Source organism: Schistocerca gregaria, unplaced genomic scaffold (genome assembly GCF_023897955.1).
Source record: "Schistocerca gregaria isolate iqSchGreg1 unplaced genomic scaffold, iqSchGreg1.2 ptg000174l, whole genome shotgun sequence".
NCBI classification, from domain to species: domain Eukaryota; kingdom Metazoa; phylum Arthropoda; class Insecta; order Orthoptera; family Acrididae; genus Schistocerca; species Schistocerca gregaria.
The window spans coordinates 2,244,190-2,258,235 of NW_026061726.1; the positions used below are offsets into that span (position 1 = coordinate 2,244,190).

General features: G+C 50.0%; 1 non-coding gene across 1 annotated transcript; it reads right to left on the reverse strand.

Moving 5' to 3' along the window:
• Window positions 1-13,735: 13,735 nt before the first annotated feature.
• Trnaa-ggc (transfer RNA alanine (anticodon GGC)) lies at window positions 13,736-13,805 on the reverse strand. Its single transcript has one exon. It is a non-coding gene; the product is annotated as a tRNA-Ala (tRNA).
• Between the last annotated feature and the right edge of the window lie 241 nt (window positions 13,806-14,046).

The window sequence follows — 14,046 nt, forward strand, 5'->3', positions numbered from 1 at the left end:
CTCTCTATGTATCCGTTAGGGTGTCTTTCAGGTTTTGTGCATTCTGTATCGAATCGTAGTTGGCCACAATGAAAGTGGCACGTATAACGTCGAAAATAGAATTCGGACACCGCTCTGAGTAAGACCAACGTGTTGTCCACCCTCTAGACTTCAATGAGGTTAAGCCGCGATACCTAAGACAGATCTGCACTCGATGACACCTCGATAACAGCCGGTCCCCACACTTACATCTTGCTCTCCTTACGTCAGTATACATCATATCAGTCTGTGACGCTGGCTTTGCAACATCTTGCGTGCCTTTAGGTTCGCCGCGACCAACACTTACCATGCACTGACCACAAAAAATGGAGGCGCCGCGGCTTGAACCCTAGACCTTTCACATGCCAAGCGAACGCTCTTCCAACTGAGCTACGCCCCATGCACGAGCAAACTGCGCTATTCCCCATTCTTTCCGACTCAGATGCGCACGGACACGGTGGTTGGTAGTTTGTAGCGGTGAAGGAAGCAGAGTACAAAGGCGCGGACACGTTCATATACACAAAATTTCCAAGTAGTTTCGATGCTCTGTTATTACAAATGCAAATTCCGTCTGTTTTTAACGTCTTAAATTGAAAGAGCCGTCACAAATTGCTCCGTTTTCACTCCTTGTCGACAATCATACAGCACCTGAAGTAACAAACACATCTCGAGCCCCATTGTGCACTCCATTATTCATGCCAACTCAGTGCCTCGCTCTTTACTACTATGTACCAATCTTGTCGTCCAACTGCAAAACACTGGGCCACAACAAGTTTCCGCGTCTCCATTGCACTGCGCATACTACGAAACGCTCCCCAAACTTGGCACTCACCCTCGCAGCCGACTTTTTCGACTTTCCACGACGCTCACGCTAGTGACAGCATTATTTATAGTTCGACGTCGCGCCAAAGCGAATGAGCACATTTCGCCTACGGCTTAGGCCGCCCTCCTAGTGTGGCTGCTCGGTGTCTGCAGGCAGCGAGGCTCTGCAAGCTTCCTGTGTTCGCACCTATGTCACCTGTGCTTGCTTGTCAGAGACAGACTATCGCAAAACATACAACTCACTCCATGAATTGATTGCTACGGCATCTGTTATCAGCAGTCACAACTAGCAACACCAGTATCAGCTGACTGCACGCAAAGAATAGGAATGTGCAGTGGGATTTACGTGAACTGGGCGCAAGGCAGATCTTTCCGACATAGGCTTGAGAATCTTACGGGAGCACTTGTACTGTTTCTAAATTAAGTGTAGGCGTGGGAGGAGGGTGCTTCCTGCGCACTAATAACAGCACGCTTGTCAATTGTGGATGCTAATCATTCGCTTGTATCTTCCTAGACACATCTGCTGGTTGTGATTTATTCCTCTTGCATGGCAAGGTGCCCATGTAGGTGTGTTAAAAATTCTGGAGGCACTGGGTATTGATCCCAGTACCTCTCGCATAATAAGCGAGCGCTCTACCATCTGAGCTACGCCCGCCCCCCCCCCCCCCCCCCCAAACACTAATGGTGCTACATACAGCCATATAGACGACACAGACCCTTGCACTCCCATTATTCAGCAGACAAGCACTACTCTCTATGTATCCGTTAGGGTGTCTTTCAGGTTTTGTGCATTCTGTATCGAATCGTAGTTGGCCACAATGAAAGTGGCACGTATAACGTCGAAAATAGAATTCGGACACCGCTCTGAGTAAGACCAACGTGTTGTCCACCCTCTAGACTTCAATGAGGTTAAGCCGCGATACCTAAGACAGATCTGCACTCGATGACACCTCGATAACAGCCGGTCCCCACACTTACATCTTGCTCTCCTTACGTCAGTATACATCATATCAGTCTGTGACGCTGGCTTTGCAACATCTTGCGTGCCTTTAGGTTCGCCGCGACCAACACTTACCATGCACTGACCACAAAAAATGGAGGCGCCGCGGCTTGAACCCTAGACCTTTCACATGCCAAGCGAACGCTCTTCCAACTGAGCTACGCCCCATGCACGAGCAAACTGCGCTATTCCCCATTCTTTGCGACTCAGATGCGCACGGACACGGTGGTTGGTAGTTTGTAGCGGTGAAGGAAGCAGAGTACAAAAGCGCGGACACGTTCATATACACAAAATTTCCAAGTAGTTTCGATGCTCTGTTATTACAAATGCAAATTCCGTCTGTTTTTAACGTCTTAAATTGAAAGAGCCGTCACAAATTGCTCCGTTTTCACTCCTTGTCGACAATCATACAGCACCTGAAGTAACAAACACATCTCGAGCCCCATTGTGCATTATTCATGCCAACTCAGTGCCTCGCTCTTTACTACTATGTACCAATCTTGTCGTCCAACTGCAAAACACTGGGCCACAACAAGTTTCCGCGTCTCCATTGCACTGCGCATACTACGAAACGCTCCCCAAACTTGGCACTCACCCTCGCAGCCGACTTTTCCGACTTTCCACGACGCTCACGCTAGTGACAGCATTATTTATAGTTCGACGTCGCGCCAAAGCGAATGAGCACATTTCGCCTACGGCTTAGGCCGCCCTCCTAGTGTGGCTGCTCGGTGTCTGCAGGCAGCGAGGCTCTGCAAGCTTCCTGTGTTCGCACCTATGTCACCTGTGCTTGCTTGTCAGAGACAGACTATCGCAAAACATACAACTCACTCCATGAATTGATTGCTACGGCATCTGTTATCAGCAGTCACAACTAGCAACACCAGTAGCAGCTGACTGCACGCAAAGAATAGGAATGTGCAGTGGGATTTACGTGAACTGGGCGCAAGGCAGATCTTTCCGACATAGGCTTGAGAATCTTACGGGAGCACTTGTACTGTTTCTAAATTAAGTGTAGGCGTGGGAGGAGGGTGCTTCCTGCGCACTAATAACAGCACGCTTGTCAATTGTGGATGCTAATCATTCGCTTGTATCTTCTTAGACACATCTGCTGGTTGTGATTTATTCCTCTTGCATGGCAAGGTGCCCATGTAGGTGTGTTAAAAATTCTGGAGGCACTGGGTATTGATCCCAGTACCTCTCGCATAATAAGCGAGCGCTCTACCATCTGAGCTACGCCCGCCCCCCCAAAGACTAATGGTGCTACATACAGCCATATAGACGACACAGACCCTTGCACTCCCATTATTCAGCAGACAAGCACTACTCTCTATGTATCCGTTAGGGTGTCTTTCAGGTTTTGTGCATTCTGTATCGAATCGTAGTTGGCCACAATGAAAGTGGCACGTATAACGTCGAAAATAGAATTCGGACACCGCTCTGAGTAAGACCAACGTGTTGTCCACCCTCTAGACTTCAATGAGGTTAAGCCGCGATACCTAAGACAGATCTGCACTCGATGACACCTCGATAACAGCCGGTCCCCACACTTACATCTTGCTCTCCTTACGTCAGTATACATAATATCAGTCTGTGACGCTGGCTTTGCAACATCTTGCGTGCCTTTAGGTTCGCCGCGACCAACACTTACCATGCACTGACCACAAAAAATGGAGGCGCCGCGGCTTGAACCCTAGACCTTTCACATGCCAAGCGAACGCTCTTCCAACTGAGCTACGCCCCATGCACGAGCAAACTGCGCTATTCCCCATTCTTTGCGACTCAGATGCGCACGGACACGATGGTTGGTTGGTTTGTAGCGGTGAAGGAAGCAGAGTACAAAGGCGCGGACACGTTCATATACACAAAAGTTCCAAGTAGTTTCGATGCTCTGGTATTACAAATGCAAATTCCGTCTGTTTTTAACGTCTTAAATTGAAAGAGCCGTCACAAATTGCTCCGTTTTCACTCCTTGTCGACAATCATACAGCACCTGAGGTAACAAACACATCTCGAGCCCCATTGTGCACTCCATTATTCATGCCAACTCAGTGCCTCGCTCTTTACTACTGTGTACCAATCTTGTCGTCCAACTGCAAAACACTGGGCCACAACAAGTTTCCGCGTCTCCATTGCACTGCGCATACTACGAAACACTCCCCAAACTTGGCACTCAACCTCGCAGCCGACTTTTCCGACTTTCCACGACGCTCACGCTAGTGACAGCATTATTTATAGTTCGACGTCGCGCCAAAGCGAATGAGCACATTTCGCCTACGGCTTAGGCCGCCCTCCTAGTGTGGCTGCTCGGTGTCTGCAGGGAGCGAGGCTCTGCAAGCTTCCTGTGTTCGCACCTATGTCACCTGTGCTTGCTTGTCAGAGACAGACTATCGCAAAACATACAACTCACTCCATGAATTGATTGCTACGGCATCTATCAGCAGTCACAACTAGCAACACCAGTAGCAGCTGACTGCACGCAAAGAATAGGAATGTGCAGTGGGATTTACGTGAACTCGGCGCAAGGCAGATCTTTCCGACATAGGCTTGAGAATCTTACGGGAACACTTGTACTGTTTCTAAATTAAGTGTAGGCGTGGGAGGAGGGTGCTTCCTGCGCACTAATAACAGCACGCTTGTCAATTGTGGATGCTAATCATTCGCTTGTATCTTCCTAGACACATCTGCTGGTTGTGAATTATTCCTCTTGCATGGCAAGGTGCGCATGTAGGTGTGTTAAAAATTCTGGAGGCACTGGGTATTGATCCCAGTACCTCTCGCATACTAAGCGAGCGCTCTACCATCTTTTTTTTTTATTGTTGTTATGGTGAAATGAAATGTCGTGAGACTAGGGCCTCCCGTCGGGTAGACCGTTCGCCTGGTGCAGGTCTTTCGATTTGACGCCCCTTTTTTTTTTTTTTTATTAATTGACCGAGACTCGAAACTTTGGACCTTTGCCTTTCGCGGGCAAGTGCTCTACCAACCTTTTATTTCTCTTTTTTTTGTAATAAGAGGCTACCCTTTTTTTTTTGTTTTTTATCTGGACAGGAAAGGAAAAACTACAAAAAAAAATGCCTATTTGCCACCGCCACTTGTATTCTAACAAAAAAAAATAAAATTAAATGCACCTCTTCAGGCGTTGGCACCTATCTACACCTATTCCAAAACAACTAACCTATTACTGCAAAGGTGTAGGGAAGGAAGAAAGTAGGGGGGAAGAGACATAGAGACTAGCGATAAAAAAATGAAATTTGTTGTGAGCAGGAACTTTTTTTTTGTTTTTCATTTATTGTATTGCATTTTTGTTTTCTTTATTTTCTTTGTTCCTTTTTTTGTATGTATGTTTTTATTTATTCATTTTTTTGTATTATGGCAGTCGTTGCACCTGAATTCTAGGAGTCGCTTGCGCCGTCTGATTGGCGAAACATCCAAACGTGTCTTCTCGAAATTTTAGTGGGGATTCCGTGTGTAGTACGTTCAGAACATCATATCGGCAAAAAAGCATCAGCATCTCATGGCTTGGACGTTCCAGCTGGAAGGCGGGTCATGCAAGGCGCTCCATAGAAAATTGTAAAAGAACTGCTTGTATCTGGGGTTGCGAACAAGTGCACAATGTCGATCGTTAAGGTACGTCCAATAACCTAGTTCTGATTTCTCATCGGGCCCAAAAAGGTAGCGGACTGTATGACCGCGTATCCAATTCACGGCATTAGTTTTTGTTGTGGGGTAATGAATCACATCCGGGAATAGAAGCGTCAGGAAAATAATCTGAGCAGGCGGCTGTCGGGTGAGGAAAGCCAGGATACGCTGCGCGAGCCTCCAGACGTCAGCAGACGGACCACATGAGAACCGATGAGCGTCCGTGTCCTCTACACCACAGTGAACACAGAGTGGTGTGTCAGCAAGGCGGATGCGGTGCAAACGAGACTGGTTGACCTGTTTGCCATTGACGGTGATATACCAGGTGGACTGAACGCTGGTGTCGAGGTAACCAGCATGCACTGCTTTCCACATACGGCGCCATATGATCTGGGGAAACTTGTGTTCAATGGGGTTGGGGGTTTGACACATTTGTAAGGTGTCGTATACAGTCTTTGTCTGGAGTATACGGAGAAGGGGTAAGGAGTGCAGAATGTAACTGATTTCAAAGAAGAAGTACCGAAAGTGATAAAAGGGGGGGGTGGAATGTCGGATAACATGACCGGGCTGACATGGAGACTGGTGCGTATTCACGCAAAAGCAGTCCGGTCAGGCTCGTCGGGCAGCGACGCCAGACTTTCAGTTGGGAGTTAACATAAAGTGCGGTAACTCTGTCTGGCACATGGAATAAGCCCACTCCTCCACGCTCCCGCGAGAGGGCAAGGGAGGAATATTGAACTTTAAATAACATCCCGGCACAGACAAAGGATCCTATCGCCATCAACATACGACGTGCGAGGGTAATCGGAACCGGGAGCACTTGTGCCACATGGGGGATGCGTGAGGCGTGATAAACATTCACGTATTGCGCGCGCTGTATAATGTCGAGGGATCGAAGCCGGTGGTCCACAAGGCCAGCCCTGATCGTTTGTAGGAGACGTCGACCGTTGGTTGCCGCTGAGCGACGGAGGTCATTCATAAAATCAATGCCCAAACAGCGGACGCTGGTGGCCACACTTAGAGGAGCGACAGATCTTTCTGGTAGACCCTCACCAATGAGCAGAACCTTCGATTTGGAAATGTTAAGAGAACTGCCCGATGCCTCCCCATAAGTCGTCACCCAAGTCAGAGCAGCGCGAACATCGTCTTCATTGCGGAGGTAGAGGACTAGATCGTCGGCATAGGCTGTACAACAGAAGCGGTGCCCATGCAATGTCAGGCCCACCAGGCGTTGGCGAAGCCCCTGTAGGAGGGGCTCTAATGCCAAAGCATACAGTATCGTGGAAAGTGGGCATCCCTGTCGGACAGAGCGCTCGATCGCTAGAGGCGCGGTGAGGCGACCATTACAGAGTATTCTTGAAGTTGCGCCGCTCAAGAGCCGCATTACCACGGTGATTGTACGAACCGGAAAACCCATGTGTTGGAGGACCGATTTCAGAAAAGTATGGTCGACACGGTCGAAAGCTTGACGGAAGTCAAGCGATGCCAATGCGCCAGGTAAATGTCGCGAGCGCTCGAGCGCAATCATGTCCCTATAACGGCAAAGGGCCGTATGGATGTTGGCACCGCCCAACGAAGTCTGATCAAGGGAGGTGACGGATCTTGCTGCCTTCTTGAGGCGTGAGGCCAACAAACGGGTGAAAATTTTCATGTCACTGTTGAGTAGAGTGATGGGCCGGTAATCACAGATCCGTGATCGCCCATGTGGCTTAGGGACCAGGATGATGACCCCATCAAGGAAGGTGGCTGGGATCATTGTTGTGGGTGACATCAATTCACGACAGATGGACGTCCAAGCAGGTAACAAAAGGTAGCTAAAATACTTGTACAAGTCGAGGGGGAGGCCGTCAGGTCCAGGGGACTTGTTGGCAGCCCCCACCTTGATAGCATCTAGGACTTCATCAGAGGTCACTTGTTCCTGAAGTTCTTGAGCCACATCCTCTGGCATGGTGTTGACAGTCATTGCCGCCACCTCCTCAATTAAGGTCGGGGGATGAGGGACGGCAGCGAACAGTTGACGGAAATGAGAATAGAAAGCGTGACCAATGTCGCATTGCGTAGTGTGTCGTCGTCCTTCCGCATCTGTGAGATCGTGGATGAGGGTTCGACGACGACGTCGGCGTTCCCTGAGAAGGTGGTACATCGATGGCGTTTCATGAGGCATATGGTCACGGGTGCAGGATCTGACAAGAGTCCCTTCTAAGCGCCGTCTCGTGAGGGAAGTGATCTGCGCTTTAGCACGATGCACCATCATCTGACGATCAGTCACGAAGGACTGCATAATAAAAGTCCATGGTGCTCGCTTGCCAGGCTTTGAAGTCTTTGCCATATCCTATCAGCGCCCTGCGCAGAGCTGGTTTCGCGCATGATACCCACCACGATAAGGTGGATGCGTAGGCGGGGCGACGACGATGACAGAGGGCCCACGCATCCTCAACGGTTCGTCGGCAGTCAGGGACAGTCAGGTGGGAAACGTTGAATTTCCACAAGCCGCGGCTGTGCCACACTTGTTGGCGGGCGAGGACGACATCGCAGATGTAGGCGTCATGGTCAGAGAAAGCCAGAGGCCATACTTCGGCATGTCGAGTGTCGGCAGCAAGGGAACGTGTGAGGTATATACGATCGAGACGACTAGATGAATGCGCCGTATAATATGTGAAACCTGCACGGGTGCCATGCACCTTTGTCCATGTGTCAACAAGCTGGAGTCTGTCGATGATGACGGAGAGGGCCGCACAAGGGGAATGATGCGGTAATTGATCTTCAGGCCTTTGCGTGGAGTTGAAATCGCCACCGAGGACCATATCATCTAGGGGACCCTCAAACAGCGGCGTTACCTCGTCAGCAAAGAAAGTGTGTCGATCACGACGTCGACTGGAGCCGGACGGCGCATATACATTGAGGATACGGACGCCGAACAGCGTGAGAGCCATACCCCTAGCATTAGCAAGGTACACTACATCTTCAGCAGGGAGTCCAGAACGGAGGAGGATGGCAACTCCACTACCGTTGTCAGAAGCATGGGAGATGTGTGCCACGTAGCCAGTGGGGGCATGGAAATCGGCGACAAACACTTCTTGGAGGAGGGCAATGTCGACATCAGCAGCATAAATGGTCTCACGGAACATTGCCAGTTTATGGGGGGCCCGAATGGTGGCCAGATTCATCGTCACTATGCGGTAATGTTGGGGGCGTGCTCCCACCATTGGCACAGATGTTCCGGCAGAGATGTCTGGCTGGCGTGTAACATCTGACGTAGTCACCGTTGTCGTAATCACTGGCTGGAAGGTGGGTCAGGCACCTCCATGGGGCACTGCCTGATGGGAGGACCACCATCTCGAACTGCTCCTTCGTCGATATCATCAGCCCAGGAGACTGGAACAGACGGTGAGTGACTGTCACACTCCTCGAGGGCGAGTTGTAGCGACGCTGCTGTAGTGGGGTCCAGGGAGGCACCCTCCTTGGAATCCGTCATATTCGTGTGAGATCGTTCTTCAGATGGGACATCAGGAGCAGCCTCTCCAGTCGTCAGAACGCTCGAAGGGAGATCACTGTCGTGTATCAGCTCCACTGCCTGTGATGCCACATGAAGAAGTGTGTCGTCAGATGGCGTTTGACTCCTCTTCTTCCGTTTTCTGGGCGACCGTTGCTTTCGGAGGTGCTGTTCTGAATCAGAATGTGGATATTCGATGTCCGAGGTCGCGCCAGTCTGAAGAAAGGCAGAGGTAGGCACCGCATTCGCGTCGATGTCCATCGAGCTCTGGAGAGTTGGTGGTGTCGTAGCCGTTAGAGGAGATGGTGCCGGTGAGGCCATGGCAGCACCGTCATTTCCAGTGGTGAGTTCCGGGTGGAGAAGAGGTGCTTCCTGAAGTGACGCATCGGGACTGCGTACGGCTGTGGCGTAGCTATCTGGTAAAGAAGCGGCCGTCACTTTGGGAGCTGAGCAAACGTCGGCGGAGACATTCTGACCGAACATGGCCCTCCTGTCCGCAACCGGCACACGTCCGCGGCTGGCCATCATACATAACGATGGCTCGCACGCCACCTATCAGCAGATAGGATGGTACATGTTTGGAGAGTTCGATTTTGATTTGGCGGACACCATTCAACACGTTGTATGTCGTGAATGTCTGGCATTTCTCCGCGATGTGCCCCCCAACATTGCCATAGGGTAGGAAAGCTTCGACGACCACATCTTGCGGCACTTCGAAAGGGAGCTCAAAAACCCGGATTGCTCGACGTCCGAAACCAGCGTGATCGACCGTCACCTCTCCTATATGCCCGTCAGAATGTTTGAACTTGAGTCCGCTTGCGTGTTGTCGAACTACGTTAGCACACGCTTCCTCCATCGTCATCTTAATATAGACGATGCTGCTAGTGATAGAGAAATGAATACCTACCACATCTTAAGGGTCCAGACGTAGCTCTTCGCGAATGAATTGCTCAATTTCAAAAGCGCGTGGTCTAGCATGTTCGGCTTGGAATGTTACTTTAACTGTCGCTCGGCGGTAACAGTGCGCCATGAGGTGCAATAGAAATGGACGCTACACAACACGAAATACCGCGACGCGGAAGTAAACAAACTACGGTGCGCTGTCCGGCGCGCGGAGCCGGTCCGCACGCGACCACAGCCGAAAGCCGACTCAACCATCTGAGCTACGCCCGCCCCCCCGAAGACCAATGGTGCTACATACAGCCATATAGACGACACAGACCCTTGCACTCCCATTATTCAACAGACAAACACTACTCTCTATGTATCCGTTAGGGTGTCTTTCAGGTTTCGTGCATTCTGTATCGAATCGTAGTTGGCCACAATGAAAGTGGCACGTATAACGTCGAAAATAGAATTCGGACACCGCTCTGAGTAAGACCAACATGTTGTCCACCCTCTAGACTTCAATGAGGTAAAGCCGCGATACATAAGACAGATCTGCACTCGATTACACCTCGATAACAGCCGGTCCCCACACTTACATCTTGCTCTCCTTACGTCAGTATACATCATATCAGTCTGTGACGCTGGCTTTGCAACATCTTGCGCGCCCTTAGGTTCGCCGCGACCAACACTTACCATGCACTGACCACAAAAAATGGAGGCGCCGCGGCTTGAACCCTGCACCTTTCACATGCCAAGCGAACGCTCTACCAACTGAGCTACGCCCCATGCACGAGCAAACAGCGCTATTCTCCATTCTTTGCGACTGAGATGCGCACGGACACGATGGTTGGTTGGTTTGTAGCGGTGAAGGGAGCAGAGTACAAAGGCGCGGACCCGTTCATATACACAAAAGTTCCAAGTAGTTTTGATGCTCTGGTATTACAAATGCAAATTCCGTCTGTTTTTAACGTCTTAAATTGAAAGAGCCGTCACAAATTGCTCCGTTTTCACTCCTTGTCGACAATCATACAGCACCTGAGGTAACAAACACATCTCGAGCCCCATTGTGCACTCCATTATTCATGCCAACTCAGTGCCTCGCTCTTTACTACTGTGTACCAATCTTGTCGTCCAACTGCAAAACACTGGGCCACAACAAGTTTCCGCGTCTCCATTGCACTGCGCATACTACGAAACGCTCCCCAAACTTGGCACTCACCCTCGCAGCCGACTTTTCCGACTTTCCACGACGCTCACGCTAGTGACAGCATTATTTATAGTTCGACGTCGCGCCAAAGCGAATGAGCACATTTCGCCTACGGCTTAGGCCGCCCTCCTAGTGTGGCTGCTCGGTGTCTGCAGGCAGCGAGGGTCTGCAAGCTTCCTGTGTTCGCACCTATGTCACCAGTGCTTGCTTGTCAGAGACAGACTATCGCAAAACATACAACTCACTCCATGAATTGATTGCTACGGCATCTGTTATCAGCAGTCACAACTAGCAACACCAGTAGCAGCTGACTGCACGCAAAGAATAGGAATGTGCAGTGGGATTTACGTGAACTCGGCGCAAGGCAGATCTTTCCGACATAGGCTTGAGTATCTTACGGGAACACTTGTACTGTTTCTAAATTAAGTGTAGGCGTGGGAGGAGGGTGCTTCCTGCGCACTAATAACAGCACGCTTGTCAATTGTGGATGCTAATCATGCGCTTGTATCTTCCTAGACACATCTGCTGGTTGTGAATTATTCCTCTTGCATGGCAAGGTGCGCATGTAGGTGTATTAAAAATTCTGGAGGCACTGGGTATTGATCGCAGTACCTCTCGCATACTAAGCGAGCGTTCTATGATTTGAGCTACGCCCGCCCCCCCCCCCCCCCGAAGACTAATGGTGCTACATACAGCCATATAGACGACACAGACCCTTGCACTCCCATTATTCAGCAGACAAACACTACTCTCTATGTATCCGTTAGGGTGTCTTTCAGGTTTCGTGCATTCTGTATCGAATCGTAGTTGGCCACAACGAAAGTGGAACGTATAACGTCGAAAATAGAATTCGGACACCGGTCTGAGTAAGACCAACGTGTTGTCCACCCTTTAGACTTCAATGAGGTTAAGCCGCGATACCTAAGACAGATCTGCACTCGATGACACCTCGATAACAGCCGGTCCCCACACTTACATCTTGCTCTCCTTACGTCAGTATACATCATATCAGTCTGTGACGCTGCCTTTGCAACATCTTGCGTGCCTTTAGGTTCGCCGCGACCAACACTTACCATGCACTGACCACAAAAAATGGAGGCGCCGCGGCTTGAAACCTGGACCTTTCACATGCCAAGCGAACGCTCTACCAACTGAGCTTCGCCCCATGCACGAGCAAACAGCGCTATTCCCCATTCTTTACGACTCAGAAGCGCACGGACACGATGGTTGGTTGGTTTGTAGCGGTGAAGGGAGCAGAGTACAAAGGCGCGGACTCGTTCATATACACAAAAGTTCCAAGTAGTTTCGATGCTCTGGTATTACAAATGCAAATTCCGTCTGTTTTTAACGTCTTAAATTGAAAGAGCCGTCACAAATTGCTCCGTTTTCACTCCTTGTCGACAATCATACAGCACCTGAGTTAACAAACACATCTGGAGCCCCATTGTGCACTCCATTATTCATGCCAACTCAGTGCCTCGCTCTTTACTACTGTGTACCAATCCTGTCGTCCAACTGCAAAACACTGGAAGACAACAAGTTTCCGCGTCTCCATTGCACTGCGCATACTACGAAACGCTCCCCAAACTTGGCACTCACACTCGCAGCCGACTTTTCCGACTTTCCACGACGCTCACGCTAGTGACAGCATTATTTATAGTTCGACGTCGCGCCAAAGCGAATGAGCACATTTCGCCTACGGCTTAGGCCGCCCTCCAAGTGTGGCTGCTCGGTGTCTGCAGGCAGCGAGGGTCTGCAAGCTTCCTGTGTTCGCACCTATGTCACCTGTGCTTGCTTGTCAGAGACAGACTATCGCAAAACATACAACTCACTCCATGAATTGATTGCTACGGCATCTGTTATCAGCAGTCACAACTAGCAACACCAGTAGCAGCTGACTGCACGCAAAGAATAGGAATGTGCAGTGGGATTTACGTGAACTCGGCGCAAGGCAGATCTTTCCGACATAGGCTTGAGAATCTTATGGGAACACTTGTACTGTTTCTAAATTAAGTGTAGGCGTAGGAGGAGGGTGTTCCTGCGCACTAATAACAGCACGCTTGTCAATTGTGGATGCTAATCATTCGCTTGTATCTTCCTAGACACATCTGCTGGTTGTGAATTATTCCTCTTGCATGGCAAGGTGCGCATGTAGGTGTGTAAAAAATTCTGGAGGCACTGGGTATTGATCCCAGTACCTCTCGCATACTAAGCGAGCGCTCTACCATCTGAGCTACGGCCGCCCCCGAGAAGACTAATGGTGCTACATACAGCCATATAGACGACACAGACCCTTGCACTCCCATTATTCAGCAGACAAACACTACTCTCTATGTATCCGTTAGGGTGTCTTTCAGGTTTCGTGCATTCTGTATCGAATCGTAGTTGGCTACAATGAAAGTGGCACGTATAACGTCGAAAATAGAATTCGGACACCGCTCTGAGTAAGACCAACGTGTTGTCCACCCTCTAGACTTCAATGAGGTTAAGCCGCGATACCTAAGACAGATCTGCACTCGATGACACCTAGATAACAGCCGGTCCCCACACTTACATCTTGCTCTCCTTACGTCAGTATACATCATATCAGTCTGTGACGCTGGCTTTGCAACATCTTGCGTGCCTTTAGGTTCGCCGCGACCAACACTTACCATGCACTGACCACAAAAAATGGAGCCGCCGCGGCTTGAACGCTGGACCTTTCACATGCCAAGCGAACGCTCTACCAACTGAGCTACGCCCCATGCACAAGCAAACTGCGCTATTCCCCATTCTTTGCGACTCAGATGCGCACGGACACGATGGTTGGTTGGTTTGTAGCGGTGAAGGGAGCAGAGTACAAAGGCGCGGACAGGTTCATATACACAAAAGTTCCAAGTAGTTTCGATGCTCTGGTATTACAAATGCAAATTCCGTGTGTTTTTAACGTCTTAAATTGAAAGAGCCGTCACAAATTGCTCCGTTTTCAATCCTTGTTGACAA